Source organism: Atractosteus spatula, chromosome 3 (assembly GCF_055471065.1).
Source record: "Atractosteus spatula isolate fAtrSpa1 chromosome 3, fAtrSpa1.hap1, whole genome shotgun sequence".
Classification (NCBI taxonomy): domain Eukaryota; kingdom Metazoa; phylum Chordata; class Actinopteri; order Semionotiformes; family Lepisosteidae; genus Atractosteus; species Atractosteus spatula.
Window position 1 is genome coordinate 63,793,444 of NC_142708.1, and position 16,005 is coordinate 63,809,448.

The 16,005-nt window shown below is 39.1% G+C and overlaps 1 protein-coding gene across 2 annotated transcripts in view; it reads left to right on the top strand.

The window, feature by feature from the left end:
* Positions 1-768: 768 nt before the first annotated feature.
* LOC148838161 (PDZ and LIM domain protein 5-like) overlaps positions 769-16,005 on the top strand; it is a 126,748-nt gene continuing 111,511 nt past the window's right edge. For both annotated transcript variants that reach the window (XM_088910847.1, XM_088910850.1), the window contains exon 1: positions 769-864. The gene's annotated coding sequence lies outside the window, so the exon portion shown is untranslated. The remainder of the gene's footprint in view (positions 865-16,005) is intronic.

A 16,005-nucleotide genomic window follows, 5' to 3' on the forward strand; every position in this document is an offset into this window, starting at 1 on the left:
ACAAACAGCAAATAACAAACTCTGTTTTAATGGCAGGTTTCCACTGGGAAGGAACAAGAAGCCTCTGTCAAGCAGAAATCCACATCGGAGTGCTGAGTTTATAATTTGTGACTGACTAAGGGGAGGAGGTTTGATTTACAAAGTGCCTCAATTTGTGAAAGAAGTGAGTGTGACTGAAATAGCATCAAACAAAATATGTTGAACTTACAAAGGCTCCTTTTTATTGTTGGTGACTAAGATTTGAAATTGTCAATGTTTAAGTACAAGAGAGCAATAGGGTGTAGTAGCCAGGGGCTGTAGGCCAGAGGGCTGTGGGTTCAAATCCTGGGAGAAGTGCTTGAAGATACAGTACTTTACTCAGGGTGATATTGTAAAATACATGATAGAAATTCTAAAAGATTATTGTTATTTGATTTAAAAAAAGTTATTTTCAGGTGGGATGTTGGGGACACAGTAAATTTAACAACAGGCTTTGTGAAAGGCAACTGTTTCAGTATTTAATCCCCAGTCTCCCATAAGAACTGTTTATTTTTATATCTCAGGTGAAGCTTAAGTATATTTTCCTGTCCCATGAGTTATATTGTTGTCAACCCTTTTGACATTTAAACGTACCTATTTGATATGTAGACCATCTACTTTCTGTCAGAACTATGCAACTGCAGACAACAGAAAATGCATTTCCGCGCAGCTCCGGCACCGGGTTCTACGTCCGGCAGGGTCCGGCCCCTGAGCTGAGACGCCACTCCTCCTGCAGGGCGCAGAGAGGAGTACAGGCTGAGGCGGAAGTCAAACTGCTCTGAGACCGTCAGCCGCGGAGGAGCTGTTAACTGTCAGCCGGACGGAGACCCAGATACACAGACAAAGGTGAGTGAAAGGGGAACGGCGACACTGTAACACAATAAGGGAAGGTACAGGATAAAAATCTCTTTGAAGCTAACGGCTACCATTTGGGACTACGCACAAGTTCTTGGTCTTGAAACTTTGCTGCACGTTGACTGAACACACCGGGGCGTTACAGGGCAGCATTAACAAGGCTGAGCTCAGTAGCAAGTGCAGCCTAGCTAGGGGAATGAAACTCTCCGAGTTGTTAATTGTATTTTACAGTTTCGTATAAGTGTGTGCGGACCTCTTTCCGCTTTTGTCGCTTGAAAGGACAAATTATCCTTCGGCTAGACACAACTGGGCTCTTCTTTCACCATTTTTCCTGTTTGTTACTAACGTTGTTAATCTTAAATACATTTAACATCTGTTTGACGTAGTGTCGCAGATTAACGTTACCTGGTTTTAGGTGAGATTTTTTTTTCTCGTGGTGGTTTTGTTTGCAATCTGGCTAAACTGGGCGAGGGCAGGGTGCGCCGGTGCAAGCAGGGACACGAGTCGGTGTCTCGCTCTGATTAGACGGTATACAGTACATCCGCAAAACATTACAGATCATGATCCTGGACCTTGAGCAATGAGTACGCTTTTTTAAAGTAATATAATAAATACGTTTAACGTCAGCTAGCTACAGATATTTAAAAGCGCTCCTTGTCCCTTTTAAAACTGTGTTTTAGTTGGTTGCAAGGTACAAAATAGTAATCATGAAATGTACTTTAAAAATAGCTGCCTACCGAGTTTTGTACAGCATACTGTATGTTAATAACACGATCAAAGCGCAAGTAGCTGTGTAGTCACACAACAGTTGTATGAATCCTCCAACTTCCTCTTCGGTGTTGCAGCAGTCTGAAATGTTGGGCGGTGAGACGATTTATCACCCACCAGTAACAAATGTTACAAAACGCCCTATGAAAAAAAAAAGCATGATATATTTACTCATAGCTTTCTTTAGTTTGTAATCACCATATAAGCAGGTTCAGCGATTCACCTAGACTAGCAGAACGTACAGTACTGTGATACTGTTACTGTTGTTGTTATTGTAGTGGTTATCCAGTGGTACCTCGGAGGCAGGCGCATCCCGGAATAGAGAGGGTGATTTTCATCTCAAGTCTTGTTGTGTAAAGTCAGTGCTTTTCAACAGTGGGTCTGCTGAGACAGTACAGCGGACCAGGTAATGCACATTTCTCCTCCATTTTTCAGTAGGATTGTTTGTAATTGTTTTCCTTTGATTTTGGAGACTAGCTTTGTAGTTTGTTTTTGAACAGAGCAGAATGAGGGAAATACCTGTGACTTCAAGGTGTCTGTGTTCTGATTTGTTTTTACCAGCAGTGCAGTTTTTGAAAATTCAGAGTAGTGACTTTGTAAATGGAACAACTGAGTAATTGAGTCAGGGATTCAGCAGCAGAAATAATGCCAGTTGCAGTTGTCACTTTTAACTTGCTACTCTTCACAGAGACCCACATGCTTACGCTCTTGGAGGAGAATTTAAACTGTGGTCCAAACTTTGGAATGAGGTTCCTCATTTGTAAGGATTTACTCAGGACATCTTGTGGCTGAGACAGATACAATGCCCTGTTACAGTACATTGAAGGTCCTATGATTTAGAAATGGAAGACAAGAGTTGACCGAGAACTACAGTATGAGTGGCTCGACCAGATTACAGACTGATATTGGGCCAGGGGAACTGGGCAATTGGAAAAGAGGAACCACATGCCTGCCAATAACCAACTGCAAGATGAATGTGAGTGGAAAGGAAACTTTGCACAATGCTGGAAAGCCAATTGGTGAGGTTTTGGGCACTGGATCCATTACAATGTCTCATCTCTTAGTGTGCAATCTTGAGAGGTTTCTGAAGATGCAGCTTTTACTGAAATATTAATGAGTACAACTTTAAATAAAGAACTCCTAAGAAATTAAACTGTCAGGCGTATTGGAAAAAGACTATATACAGTACATATACTGCAGAACTCTGCTTTCTCTCCTTCTTTTTAAGACACCATTTTGTTGATGAATAACATCTCAGTTGAAGAGATGTGATCTTTTTAAGGCTTTCTGAGGCTTTGACTCTTACAGCCAACCAAGTGCTGGATATTTCATGCTTCTTAGTTTATTTTCAGCACATGAGCCTGGACAGGGATGTGAAGTTAAAATTATGTATATATGCAGGCATCTGCCTTGTAGTGCATCAGTACAGTACCTGTTTGTACTATAAGTGCCTGCAGGTTTTTTCCATTACTGCTTTGTAATGCAGCGGTTATTTAATTCCAGGATCAATTTGTAAAATTGTTGTGTCCAAATTTATTGGAACACAAAATGTGTTTATTGAGCTTTTTCACACACATATGTGTTTGTTTACTACATAAGTGATTCTTGTTCACATATCTTACATGGAAGTCATTTGAAACTCAGCTCAAACATCTTGGGGAAATGTGTTTAGGATCATTGTGTTATAGAAGTGAGGAATTGTGGTTTGTCATCATCTTTCCATATGCAACTGCACGATAAACAATAGTCTATGTGTTGATGTTATAATTCACTCAGTTGTGTAAACAACACTAAATTTCTCCAAAATTACAGGCATGTTATACTGATAATTTTTGGCTATGTGCTTCTTTCATGTTGCCTATCTGATTTAAAAGTGTTATTTGTTAAGGTCATGCGTAAAGGTAATACATTTCCTATTTTGAAGTTTGCAGTGGTTTTTCATAAAAGTGTTGTAGCTCGATTTCACAAATAAATCGAATGTACAAAAGCAATGACCATTGGGTCATGGGTCATTTGATGGCCTGTTTGCATGTTACTGTACATTACTTGAGATTGACACTGCTCATTTTTGTGAGTGCTTATGAACATTGACAAAAGTTAAGGCAGATGTAGGGTTGTGAACTTGGGCTGAGAAAGGTAGTACTGATCCACTGGACCTGACTGCCTTTATGGAGAACTTTCCTTTATATAATGACCGCATCAACAAAATCTGATAGGTCTGCAGTACCTACAGGTGCAAGTCACTTGCATACAGTATAAGCATACTGTGGCTTACAAAACCACTGACATTTTACACTTGTACAATACCCATGAAAGAACATGTAAAACTAGGACAGTAGGCACTTCTTTACACAAATGCTTTTAGGAGTTTGAAACAAGTGGCCCACCAATATTGTTGAAATTGATACCCTGCTTCCTTCATGGATGAAAACCTGGGTCAGTTAGCTACTGAAAACAGATATTTGAATGCCCCCAATGGTTTTCTCTTGTTTGTAATTTTTCTTGTGTTTTTGTTTTGTGTTTTGTGTTTATATTTGCATACTTATTAAACTGTGAAAGATACAAATGACCAAGTCAGTTTTACCACATGCCAGTCAAATCTTCACCAGTAAGGCCAACGGTGATAAGTATGTTAACTCATGTTCAACAAAGGATTTCGGCCCCCTTTTTATACTTTTTTTTAACACTTGTGCTATATTCTGAAGCCTTTTGTGCGGTCATTAAATCAGACAGTAAAGTAGATAGATAATAGTAAGTAGAGTTGCATACAGAAGGTCAGTTGAATTAAGATTGAAAAGAAGCCACATGAAAGTAATATTCTGCCTTAATAAGAACCTTAACTAACCTTAAACATCACTCCAGAATTGACAATTGAACATTTATTTTCAATTTTTAGACCTCCAGCTACACAAAGCAGTGGTATGTTTTGGCTTCCTCTTTTGCAAGCTGTCTTATGTTCTTAGTTTAGTTTCACTAAGGTAATAAACTACCAAACACTGAATGGCCTCCTCTCATTTCTAAGATTTGTGCTTGTGTTCTAATTTTGCATGACTTAACTGACAACCTTCTTGTCTTTCTATATAGAAGCAACCTCTACCAACATTCTAAAGAATATAGAGTTATTAAGCTCTATCTAAAATCACCCTGCAAGTGCTTAGACCAGTGAAAAGAAGTGTAATTCAAACATTTAATACAGTTATCCCGTTGATTGGATTTGCATATATTTCACAATGAAAAGAGTTCAATCCTGTCCCAGTATCACCAGAATGAAGTCTGATCTGTTCCACTGTCAGGTCAGGCTTTGTAGCTAATTACTGTAAAGAGTAGCTGCTGGCAGTCTGATTCAGTTCTGAGGCCATTGGTTGACATGCACTGTAGAGAATGCAGTTCTGTATCAGTGTGGATTTTCACAGAAGGTACTGTACTGAGGGGTTATCAGCTTTTTTTTCCTCTAACTGACAAAATACCTCCTGCAGTGTATGGATTCTTCTAAGTGTCTCCTGGTCTAGCCAAATAAACAATAAGGTTTTGAAATTTACTTATTTGAGCTGGATCCTTGCTCAACATTCAGCCTCTTATTCAGTGCAGGCCACAGCCGTTTATCATGTGTGCCTCCTACAGAGAGTACTGGCTTGTGAAGAGCTCTGATAAAAACCTGCCAGTATTATCCCATTTGAAATCCAGAAGTACCTCCATTCCAGACAGAAACTGGAGATGCACATGTAATCCTGAGCACCACTCCTGAGAGCCACTAATAAAACTAGGAAGCTGGCTGCAGCCCCAGAGAAGAAAGAAACACATTCAGCATTAGCTTGACTCGCTGGAGCACTGAACAGCTGCAGCACGAAACAAAATAGGAACCCAAGGACCTTTGTTCTTTCTCTGAAGCTGGAGTGCTTCGTTTGGCACAGCGTCTCAGAAATATGAAAGGAGAGGACAAACGTTAGAAATCAAAATCTTGGTAATGTTTTATTCGAATGTTGGTGCATAATGGCTTATTAGTCCCTTCATAACTGTTACACAAGGTGTTATGATCACATGAATAGTGTTTTACAGGAACATGAACAAACGTGTGTAAGAGGTCATAACATTAATTTTAGCATCCCGTTATACTAAAAGCAAGAAACAATGCTAAGACAAATGTCATGACCTCTCATAGCAGTTCAGGTGGGTAGCTGCGTCAGCATGCGTAGTCTGTAAAGGTGCAAGTAATAGGTTTATTCCATGCTGAAAAGAGAAGAGAGAAAACACAACGTTTAAGCTGAGAAGCCTTCGCTCATACCTGAAGAAGGCTCCTCAGCCAAAATGTTGTGTTTTCTCTCTTCTCTTTTCAGCATGACCTCTTATATACATGTACATCATTTGCATGTTCCTGTATGAGGGAATTCTGAAGCTGTTATGCAGAAACCTTCAGATAAAGCATTACCAAAATCTTTTTCAGCCTTTTCACATTTTTAAGGTCTTTCAGGATTAGTGTTGCATCTTTTAAGTAATAATCCATCAGGCCCCTGAAAGTACTTTATCTCAAATACCAGATTTCACATGTCGCACATTTGTTCTGATGCCATTTATTGAGAGGTACTGTATTATGATGAATTTCACAGTACGGAGTTATTTGTAAATGTGTGAAATCAGTAGCTCAAATTTCTGTGCTTACAAGTAAAGCTGGAGGTTATCTGTCTTACACATTCATGTCTTGTTTTGTAAGAGCTTACATTTTTTTTCCAAGACGACTCTGTGGCGACCAGATGTGTCACTTGTGTGGTGTTCAGTTGTCATGCTGCTGGCCCTCTGTGTGGCCCCAGTTAATGAACCCCTTTCACTTTGAGAGTTGTAGCTTCTCTTTGCTTGAACAGACACAGTACAGAATTAGCAGCAAGAGAACTACAGATGGGAGCTGTAATCAACTAACAGGGCTAGGGGAAACAATGATACAGAAGTTGGCTGTTTTTATCTCTGTTAATATGCAGCTCCTCTCGAAAGTATGGCAGAGGAAAGCATGTTCCGTGCATGGTGCTGTCAGCTTGTATGTGGAATGGACGCCTGATGGAGCTGCCCTGCTCTCTCTGTTACGTGGGCCAGTGTTTCTATGTATGTGAATTTAGGAGCCATCCTGCTTGTAGAATTTATAAAGGAGCCTTTATTCCAAAGGAAAAGGACCTGATGCCTGCTGCACGGTGACCGGTTCCAGGTTTGATGTGTGGCAGGGGCAGTTCTAAGGTTCTTGCTGAGCATTGTTGAGCTCTGTTTCGAGTGATGTGGGAAGTTCAAGAAAAACAGCACAGTATTCTGTATTGCTTTTCTGCTTCACGATTGAAAGTGTGTAAAGGGGATGAGTCTCTGTAGCATTTATTTGGCAATCTGCAGTACAGCATTATCATCAATATTTTGTTTTAGGTAGACTTTGTCTGAAGGTCAACATTTTTTCAGAATTATCATTGCTTAGTTATTATTTTTAATTTTTTTTCTGTGAACAATTCTTTGGCAGTGGTGCTTAGAGGGTTCATGGTCTGTTCTGTATTGGTTCTTTTGACCATGACTTCGTCTAATATTATTACGTAGCTGTTATGCAGAAAGATTAAACTTTCCCAGTTCCTGCCATCCGGCTCCTTTTATCTCTGGATACCGAGACAACTGTTTGGATAGGAAGTGGAGAGCAGTCTGACTCGTGAGCCCAGACCAGTGTCCGTGGGCTTGCCTGTGTTTTTAGAGATCTGGTTGTCAATGAGAAGCCCCTCTATAATTAGAACACTTTGAATTTTTTCCACTGTAAATCTTGGCTGCTAAAAATGTAACTTGAATAGATCCTCTCTGTAAAAGCTGGTCAGATGATGGAAATTTAGTGTTAAATGGGATTAAAATGCTGTTCTACTTAGAGAACAGTGTTCAGTACTGTATGGCCTTGGGTTTCCTGAAATACTAGAAGGCAAAGGGATTTTTCTTTGCAGTTTTTCTTGATGTTCTTCTTCTTTCATAATAAATCTGTTCAGTCTGCCCATTCAAACTGTTTCTCACAGGTTTTGATTAAAAATATTTGCAGAAAATGTTAATGTCATTGGCAACTCAACAAAATGGGGGCATCATTTAAAAGGGGGTGAATAGTGTTGAAGCTACTGTATCCTTGTGCATTTTTATTAAAATAAAGTTTACAGCGTTTGGATTTTGCTTATGACTTTTGGGGATTTGCTTTAATAATTGATCATTCATGACTTACCAATGAAACACTCAAGTGACTTGCATAATCACTGAATTGGTTTGAGTTGATTGAGCACAGGTGATGAATTTGACCCACTGAATGTCAAACTTGGTGAAAATCAAGAAAGAAAAATGGAGAAAGGAATCTTGTGGCCCCTTTGTCAATAGAACAACATCTTTGTAATGTCGCTGTGAGGCTGGGCTAAATCAACATACTGTAGCTTGCTCTCTGGGGTTCTCGTTAGACATTTCTAACCTGGACACACCTGGGAGACCAGATCACGACTCCTTGCCAAGATCAATGGGGATCGATGAGAAGGCCCAACTGAGAGGATCTGGAGAGGAGCATTTAATCGCGACAAGACATCACTTGATCATAATCTACCTGCACAGTGGCAGTTCGGGAATCACAGTTGCAGAAAGCTAAAGGCATGAATCGGGTTTGAACTCAGTATCAGAATGTGTGCTTATCCCTGCTGAGCCACTGGTGAGCCCCTGACTCTGGTTTAATATTGTCTCTTTTCAATTCACATTATTTAATATGTTTCACAATCTAGCTTATACTGTCTGGTCTGCTAAAGCAGTGCATGCGTAACCCTGAAAAGCAGAATGAAACTCATTATTTAATAATGATGGATTCACTATTCTGAAACATTCTGAGTTTTAGTTACTTTTTAGTAGTAGAAACAATTTCTACTTTGTGTCGCACATTGTTTCCTGGAGGCTTCAGAAGAAATTTACATACAGTAGAGCAGGGGCCTTCAAGGTTCCTAATAGTTCAGAGCTTGTTAATATTCTGCTCTTCAGCCATGACGAAATTCGCAGGAAGACCCCAGCAGCCCTCTCACTTTTAAACATATAAGCCCAGATTAATGTTACTAACCTTGACATTAACTTTTAGCTTTGAAGTTTCTGACTTTTCTGGACCTCATTCCTGGTTAGTGAGACATGAGACAGTTGTTTCAGTTATTTAGTCGGTTGATTTCAGTCACTGAGAGATTTACTGTCTTCAGCAGACATGTCTGGACTTTCTGACACAGTCGTCTGTCTGCATCATTTCCCTTGAGGAATTAGTCAAACACTCTTGTGGTCCTCTTAAATAGCTGTCAAATCTCCTTTGCATTGTGATAATGACTGTCACAACTAGCTTAAGGTAAACCACAGGGAAGCAAAATAATATTTATTACCTTAAAACTGAGAAAAAGAAGGTTTATTAAAAAAAATCCCTGGGGGGAAACAACTTGCAAAGCACAAAATGCTAGAAAAAGCCACTTGGAAGTTCTGTTTCATTTCATTGTGTTATAATGGAACAAATTATGGAACAACATTTTGCTAGAATGTTGAATGGCAACCTTTCAACGAAAAAATACTATTAATGCAGCACATCTCAATTCAGTGTCTTCTGATCTGTCTGATTTGGGAGACAATAGCAAACTCAGAAGACATCACCTCTGCTCTGGCCTCCATTGACTGTAATCTCTGAGCAGAATATCTGGAATATTCAGTATAATGATGTCTCTTACGTGTTTGTATCACATTAGTGTATATATTGTCATGGACTTTCATATGGATGTATCTGCATATCAAAAATGTTTTAATAACTATCATCTTAAGCGTAGTGTTTGCAGAATGAAAAGGTATTGTTACAAATGGGGGGTTACAAAAATAGTACAAATCTGTTATTGACAGAGCGGTTTAATCAATAAGTATAAAAATTATTCATAACCCCCAACTTGTACGTGTAAGTGGTTTCTCTATAATATACCCAAGCAGATGGTATAATTAGAGGTATGTGAATGCTTTGTTCTCTGGCACAGCTTTGGTGAAAAGAGTAATAACATAGACACTTGGTTAAGTAAATGTTTATTAACATTGACAAGACACAAACTACACTACACACAATAAAATATACAACACACAAGTTACTCTATGTATAGTATTTACAGACCAGGATTTATATTATATATATATTATATTATATGTATTTTCAGAGGTCTAACATCCTAATCACCCAGAAAACCCCCCAGACTTCTACTAAGTATGAAACTCTTAAATAATACCTATAGAGGCCAAATAAGAGATAAGCTGACCTCTAAATAAATGCGATGCATTCTGTAGTTAAATCTCTCCCTCTACACCCTGAATGCCACAAAATAAATGGGAGCCTATCTCCCTATTCTAAAAATGCACCCCAAGCAGGAAAGACATTTCTAACTCCGGTATCTTTTACCCAGGAAACCAAAGTTCCCTAAAAACACAGAATAGTATACTCTCTCTAGCAAGGCTCAAATACTTCGCTCCAGTCAGGTTTTGTTTGGATGATCATGGAGTAGGGGCTCTTGCCTGGCGCAAGCTTCATGTTCCAGCACCTTTTCTCTCTATTCTTCTCCTGTCCTTCTTGTTTCTGCCTCTGTGCTCTTAATGTGATCTTACATTTTGTGTTTCTGTCCTGCTGTGCTTTGAAGCCAGAAGTGTTTACTCTGCCACATGTCACAAACTTTATCTAAAAGCTAGGAGACAATTCTCAGTCACCTAAAGCTGTAACAGTATATAAAAGCTGAAGTATAGAGGTATTTATGGATGTTCAGATATACTGTAAGGACTGAAAGTCCCGTGAGAATCCTAGGACAGATTCCTGGAGTTATTTGCTGTAAAATCTTGAGGGTCTCAAACACCCAGACTGATGTCATTATGTCTGATGTGGTGGTTAACCCCAGAGTTTGTGTTGTGTTTGTTGGACAAGGGCCATTTTCCTTGAGGGAGCTTAAGCAAATAACTGCACAAATCCTGTCCTACAGATGATTTCTAACATGCAATTACAGAGTAGTGAGCACCTTCTTCTTAAAACAAAGGAGTGTTTTTCCATTGTTAATATTTTTAAGGTTAGTGTAACAGAAACATAACCTAAAATATTTCCACCTTGTCTTAACTATAATCGGCATGTTTAATCAGAGACACTGTTTGATCTAATTACCAACAGTTATTACCCTCGGTTGACCTACTATGTGCAGTCAGGTACAGTACCACAGAGGTCAATGGAAATGACACTTCCAGTTTATTTAGTTCTAGATTTCCTGGGTGGTTGTTCAATTGAAACTTTTTATACAGTAAAAGGCTTAAAGATCTCTGTAGTTTACAGGCCACTTCACAATGGTTGATTCCACTCCATGGAAAGACACAATTTCATTTAGATTGTCTAGATTGGTAAAAATTCTTTCTTTTTGAAAGTACATTATGCAATATATTATTGTAGTACCCATTTAGTACCCAGCAGGGGGCGCTCACCCTGTGGTCCATGTGGGTCCTAATGCCCCAGTATAGAGTATAGAGTATAGAGTATAGAAGCCCTGACTCTCTGTGGTCATTAAAAATCCCAGGACGTTTCTCGAAAAGAGTAGGGGTGTAACCCCGGTGTCCTGGCCAAAATTCCCCTTGGCCTTTGCCAATCATGGCCTCCTAATAATCCCCATCTATGAACTGACTTCATTACTCTGCTCTCCTCCCCAGTGATAGCTGATGTGTGGTGAACATTCTGGCGCACTATGGCTGCCGTTGCATCATCCAGGTGGATGCTGCACATTGTGCTTTGAGTGGAGTGTCCAGAAAAGCACCATATGTAAGCAATAATAATAATAATAATATTATTGTGTAATGATGACCATCAGGTTAATGGGTGAAGATATTTCAGACTTATTCTCAGAGATTCAGAATCTCTCAGAGTCAGAATCTCACAGAGATTATTCAGAGTGTCTTTTAAGGGACAATATTTCATTTTCAAATGCCCTTTCTGGAAAGTGAGCCTAGATTTAGATTATGAAACACCTACTGTGTGTTCCTGTGCCAGACCAAAGGTCAATTTAATACACCAACATTGTATCATTCTGTTTTTATGAGGTGGATACACTTTTCCAGCTGCAGATTCACTTGATCAGCAGTTCCAGACTTAAAATGGGCTATACTGACTGATCTTCAGATTATTTCATCTTTTAATTTGTTTAAGCAAATTTATTTGATCTTGAACCTTTGAAGTGTGTCAGCAGTTTCAGGAGATTTCAAATTTTATATATTCTGGGGTAAACTGTTAACTTATTTTGTCAGTTCCTGAAAGACACATTTAGGTGGTTTTTAATTTTGAAAACACAGGAGTGTGCTATAGAGAAGTATTTGTAAGTACAGTAACTATACATAAGCCTCCAGTTGCAATATTCTACGATTGTTAACGATTACAGTATTTGAAGGACCTACAATTATGGTATCTTTATATGTTTTGCATAAAAATGAATCTGATTTAAGTACACAATTTCAACAATAAAACATCTCTCCCCTTAAATTCTGGATGCAAGCAAATGTCCATCATTCTCTGTCAAAATCACCAAGGAAATTGTTTCTGAAAGCTTACTGTTTTTCAAATTGCAACTATCGCTGGATCTGTTTATACTGTAACTTTATCTACGTACCTTCTGAGCTATTGAAGCCCTTGAGGTGCTGTATGACGGGGCTTTCCTATCAAGAACCACCCCAGGTGACCAGGTTCATTGAAATGTGAGACAGGCTCACCTGTTGTGTCATGGAATGGCTGCTTTTGTTTGACATAACATTGTTCCAGGTGATTTAACAAAAAACTCAGTAGGGCTGTGCACAGTTATTGGATTATCTGAAGAGTATTTTCTGGGAGAGGCACAGCATAGCAATGAGGTGATTTGCTCATACAGCTGAAGACCGACAGCCTTGAAGGGTCTCAACCAGTCCATGACAGGATGCAGGCAGGTTATCAATTCGGAGAAGCCCAAATAAACCATAGTTAATGCACATGGAATTTGCATTTGTTTGACATTTCTTTAATTTAAAGGTTCATGACACAGACTTTTTATACTTTGGTTATGTTCATTCTCTTATACACCCTAATGTTCTTGGTGTGTCTGACTGCTTTGTGACCGTGCCAGGTGAAAAGGACTATTGTCAAAGCATCCAGGTCTGCTGTTTCTGTGGCCCCTGCTTTAGGTCTTTCACAATACCATAGGAAAGTCAGGACAGAAGCCTCATATTCCATGGCAGATTTTTCCTACACTCTTTCCTGTATTTCTGTATATTGTATTTATCTGTCCAATATCTTCCTGACTCAGCTTCTTAGCTCGAAGATGACTGAAGATTTTTTTCAGCTTTTTCCTGAAAGCAAGGTATCTGTAGGCTACAGGAGGCAGTATCTGAGCAGTGCACAATGTTTGTCTTTGAGGAAGGTCTCTTGGATGTGTTTTGTCCAGTAGTCTATCTTTTTGTCACATAGATACAGGTAAACATAAACTGCATCACAAGAACATGTATCTCTGGAAAAAAACGTTTGTTCTGCAGGTCCATCTTGCACACAGCAGTGGTTTATTTTTGTTTTTATTGCCTTTGCTTTCAGAACCTACCTGTATATTACACCTCAGTATCACATTTTTTCTGATTCATATTACTTTTATTATCTTATTTCTTTGTCTCTGAATTTAGTGTTTTTGTAATGTTGTTTTTCTGTGGTTAATTGCTTAGATAAAGACATCAGCTAGAAGAATAAATGAGCTCCTACTACATACTGTCATTGATTGATGTCTGACCTCATTGTGCTATGTGCTGGTTTTCCTGTTCAAGACTACCGTTACGTTACGAACATTAGAGCAGCAAGTTGTACTTCTTCAGCATAAAGGATGTAGTTCTTCCAGAAATTGTGAATGCTGGAAAAGAATTTGTGGAAAAAGCAAACAACTTAATATGTTTAAGAGATGTTTTAATTAAAATAGGCTTTCATATTTACTTCAATTTGCTTGAATTACTACTATAACCCTGACTGTATGGTGGTGGAGTTCTGCCACTATGTTTACACTTCTAAGCAAATATCTGGATGTACAGCTGAAATTTACTAGGGAACCTGGGATGGGAAACCGGAAAAGAGAAATCTTTTGTTTTTCCAAACCTTCCCCAGGCATTGTCAGGCACAAGAATGATCTTGCTGGAATGGCAGTGTAGGACTTGAATGTAATTTGAGGTAAAATTTACCAATGGAAGGTTTCTAAACATCTCCCAACATGCCAGCAGCTCATCTGGCTGTTTCAACGCCCCTCCCTCCCCAGAAATGTAAGGCTTCCAGCTTTCACTGGCGCCTCTGACAGCTTAGCCAGAGTAATCACCTGACTGGAGTGCCTCCCCATCCCTGCTCCCAGAAGCAGGAGACATCCTTGAAACCTTCAAACCAAGCCTTGGACACAATGAGCAGAGCACAGAGCACATTACACAAACAAGGTCTGTTGTTTCCACACAAACAACAAGACCTGTCTGATGAACCAGCCAGCCCTGACCCACCTAGAAAATTAAAGTATTATGAGTCTGACCTCATACAGACCATGCACTATAAAAATAAGAAACAGTCAATCAGCCTTTATTGTGTCAATGCAATAACATAGCTGGAGGGTTGTTGAATGATTTGCCTAAAGTATCATTCTTTTAATTGGCTGCTAGCATCACTGGAGCAAACCTACCTTTGTTTCAACAAAGGGGGACCATTTTCAGTGTAGCCCTCCTACCCATTTCTTGGGTTGTAATCTGTATTTGGCATCTACTGCATGTCTTGATCAAATGTTAAAAAAAAATGTCTTTTGAAACAGACATGTCCAGTAAAAATAAAGATTAATAAACTCCAGTTTGGAAGTGTCTCAGGCTGTTCAACATTCAGGATTTTGTCCTTGAAGACATGCCCAGTGAAGCATGGATGTCTTATTCTCTGTTCATACAGTGATTCTGATGCAGGGTACCAATGACAGACCGGGTACCTCCTCATACACCCTAGTCAGCCTCTTTCAATTCTGTCTCTGTGAGGAGGCCCTTGCACCATCTGTCAATCAAGAGTTGCTAGGCTGTAGGACTTTTCCAGTACAGTACTGTAATTCTTGGGTCTCCCTAATAGGACCTAGTATAAGGAATAGTTACAGCAATGTCGTTGCATAGCATAGAATGAATAGCTGTTATGGACAGTCAGAAAGCACGTTATATTTGTAATATGTTTACTTCATGAAAACATGGCTCTAATTGGAAGATCCTTTTTATCCGGAGCGACTCGCAGCTATCAGGGACAGATCTGTCAGCACTTGTTTCTGGAAAGTCACTTATGATACAGTACACCTTGATCTGTTTTTTTATGTCAGCCAAAACACAGCATGTGAAGAGGCACAGCATGTGAAGTTATTTTTTCAAGGTGACACAGAATGAGTCAGTACCTGTGATCCCTGTGATGGAGCTTGAGGTGGGGAGATGAGGCTTGAGCCAGGAATCTGCTACTAAGTTCACCGTATTGCCCTCCAGCGGCTCTTGTTCAGTTTAGCGTCTTGAATCACCTTTTACCACATCCTTCGAACACGGTACTTCTCTATGGCCATCTGGTCTTGAGCTGAGTCACTGAGAAATGCAATGGTTAATTTTATATTTGCATATTGTATGTGACATTATATCACACAATTTTCTGTGACTGCTGGTTTATCGACAATGCTGGATATGACTGCTGGATATGATTTTGTGTGATTTTAGATCTAGATATTTGCCAAAGTGATATTTTTTTCTTTTTGTCTTACAACATACAGTAAATCAGACTTTGATGCATAAATAACGTTATACATGTTCCAGATGCTATCTTTGTACCTCAGAGATGTTACTCATCATGTGCATCTCATGTCTTCATTGTTTCAAGCACAATTCTTTAAGTATACTTGCCTATTTTTTATTAGTACATAAAAATAGTTAATGTTCTTGATCCTTTTATATTAATGTTATCTTAATATAGATGTTATTGTGTTTCTCCTGTCTTTAGATATTAAACCTTGGTAATATTCATATTTTAATAAAACAGTGCTTTATAAAACTTAATTGGAATAATTCAGCTTTAGGCCTTGCTAGTCTGCAAGTATGTAGTGATATTTAAAGGAAAGTCTTAAACACATTGTAACTCAGTTTCAGATAGGTGTGAGTGGGGTTCGGATTGCTCACAGAACAGTGAAAACAAACAATGCCATGCTGTTTTGTGCTGCTCCTGCTGTGAAATTCACAAAAGCAGTATGTCTGAATCCCCAATGATGGTTGATCATCTTTGCTTTCCATTTTTGGCTGCTGACTATGAAAAAGACTATATTGGCCTGGAAGAGGGCC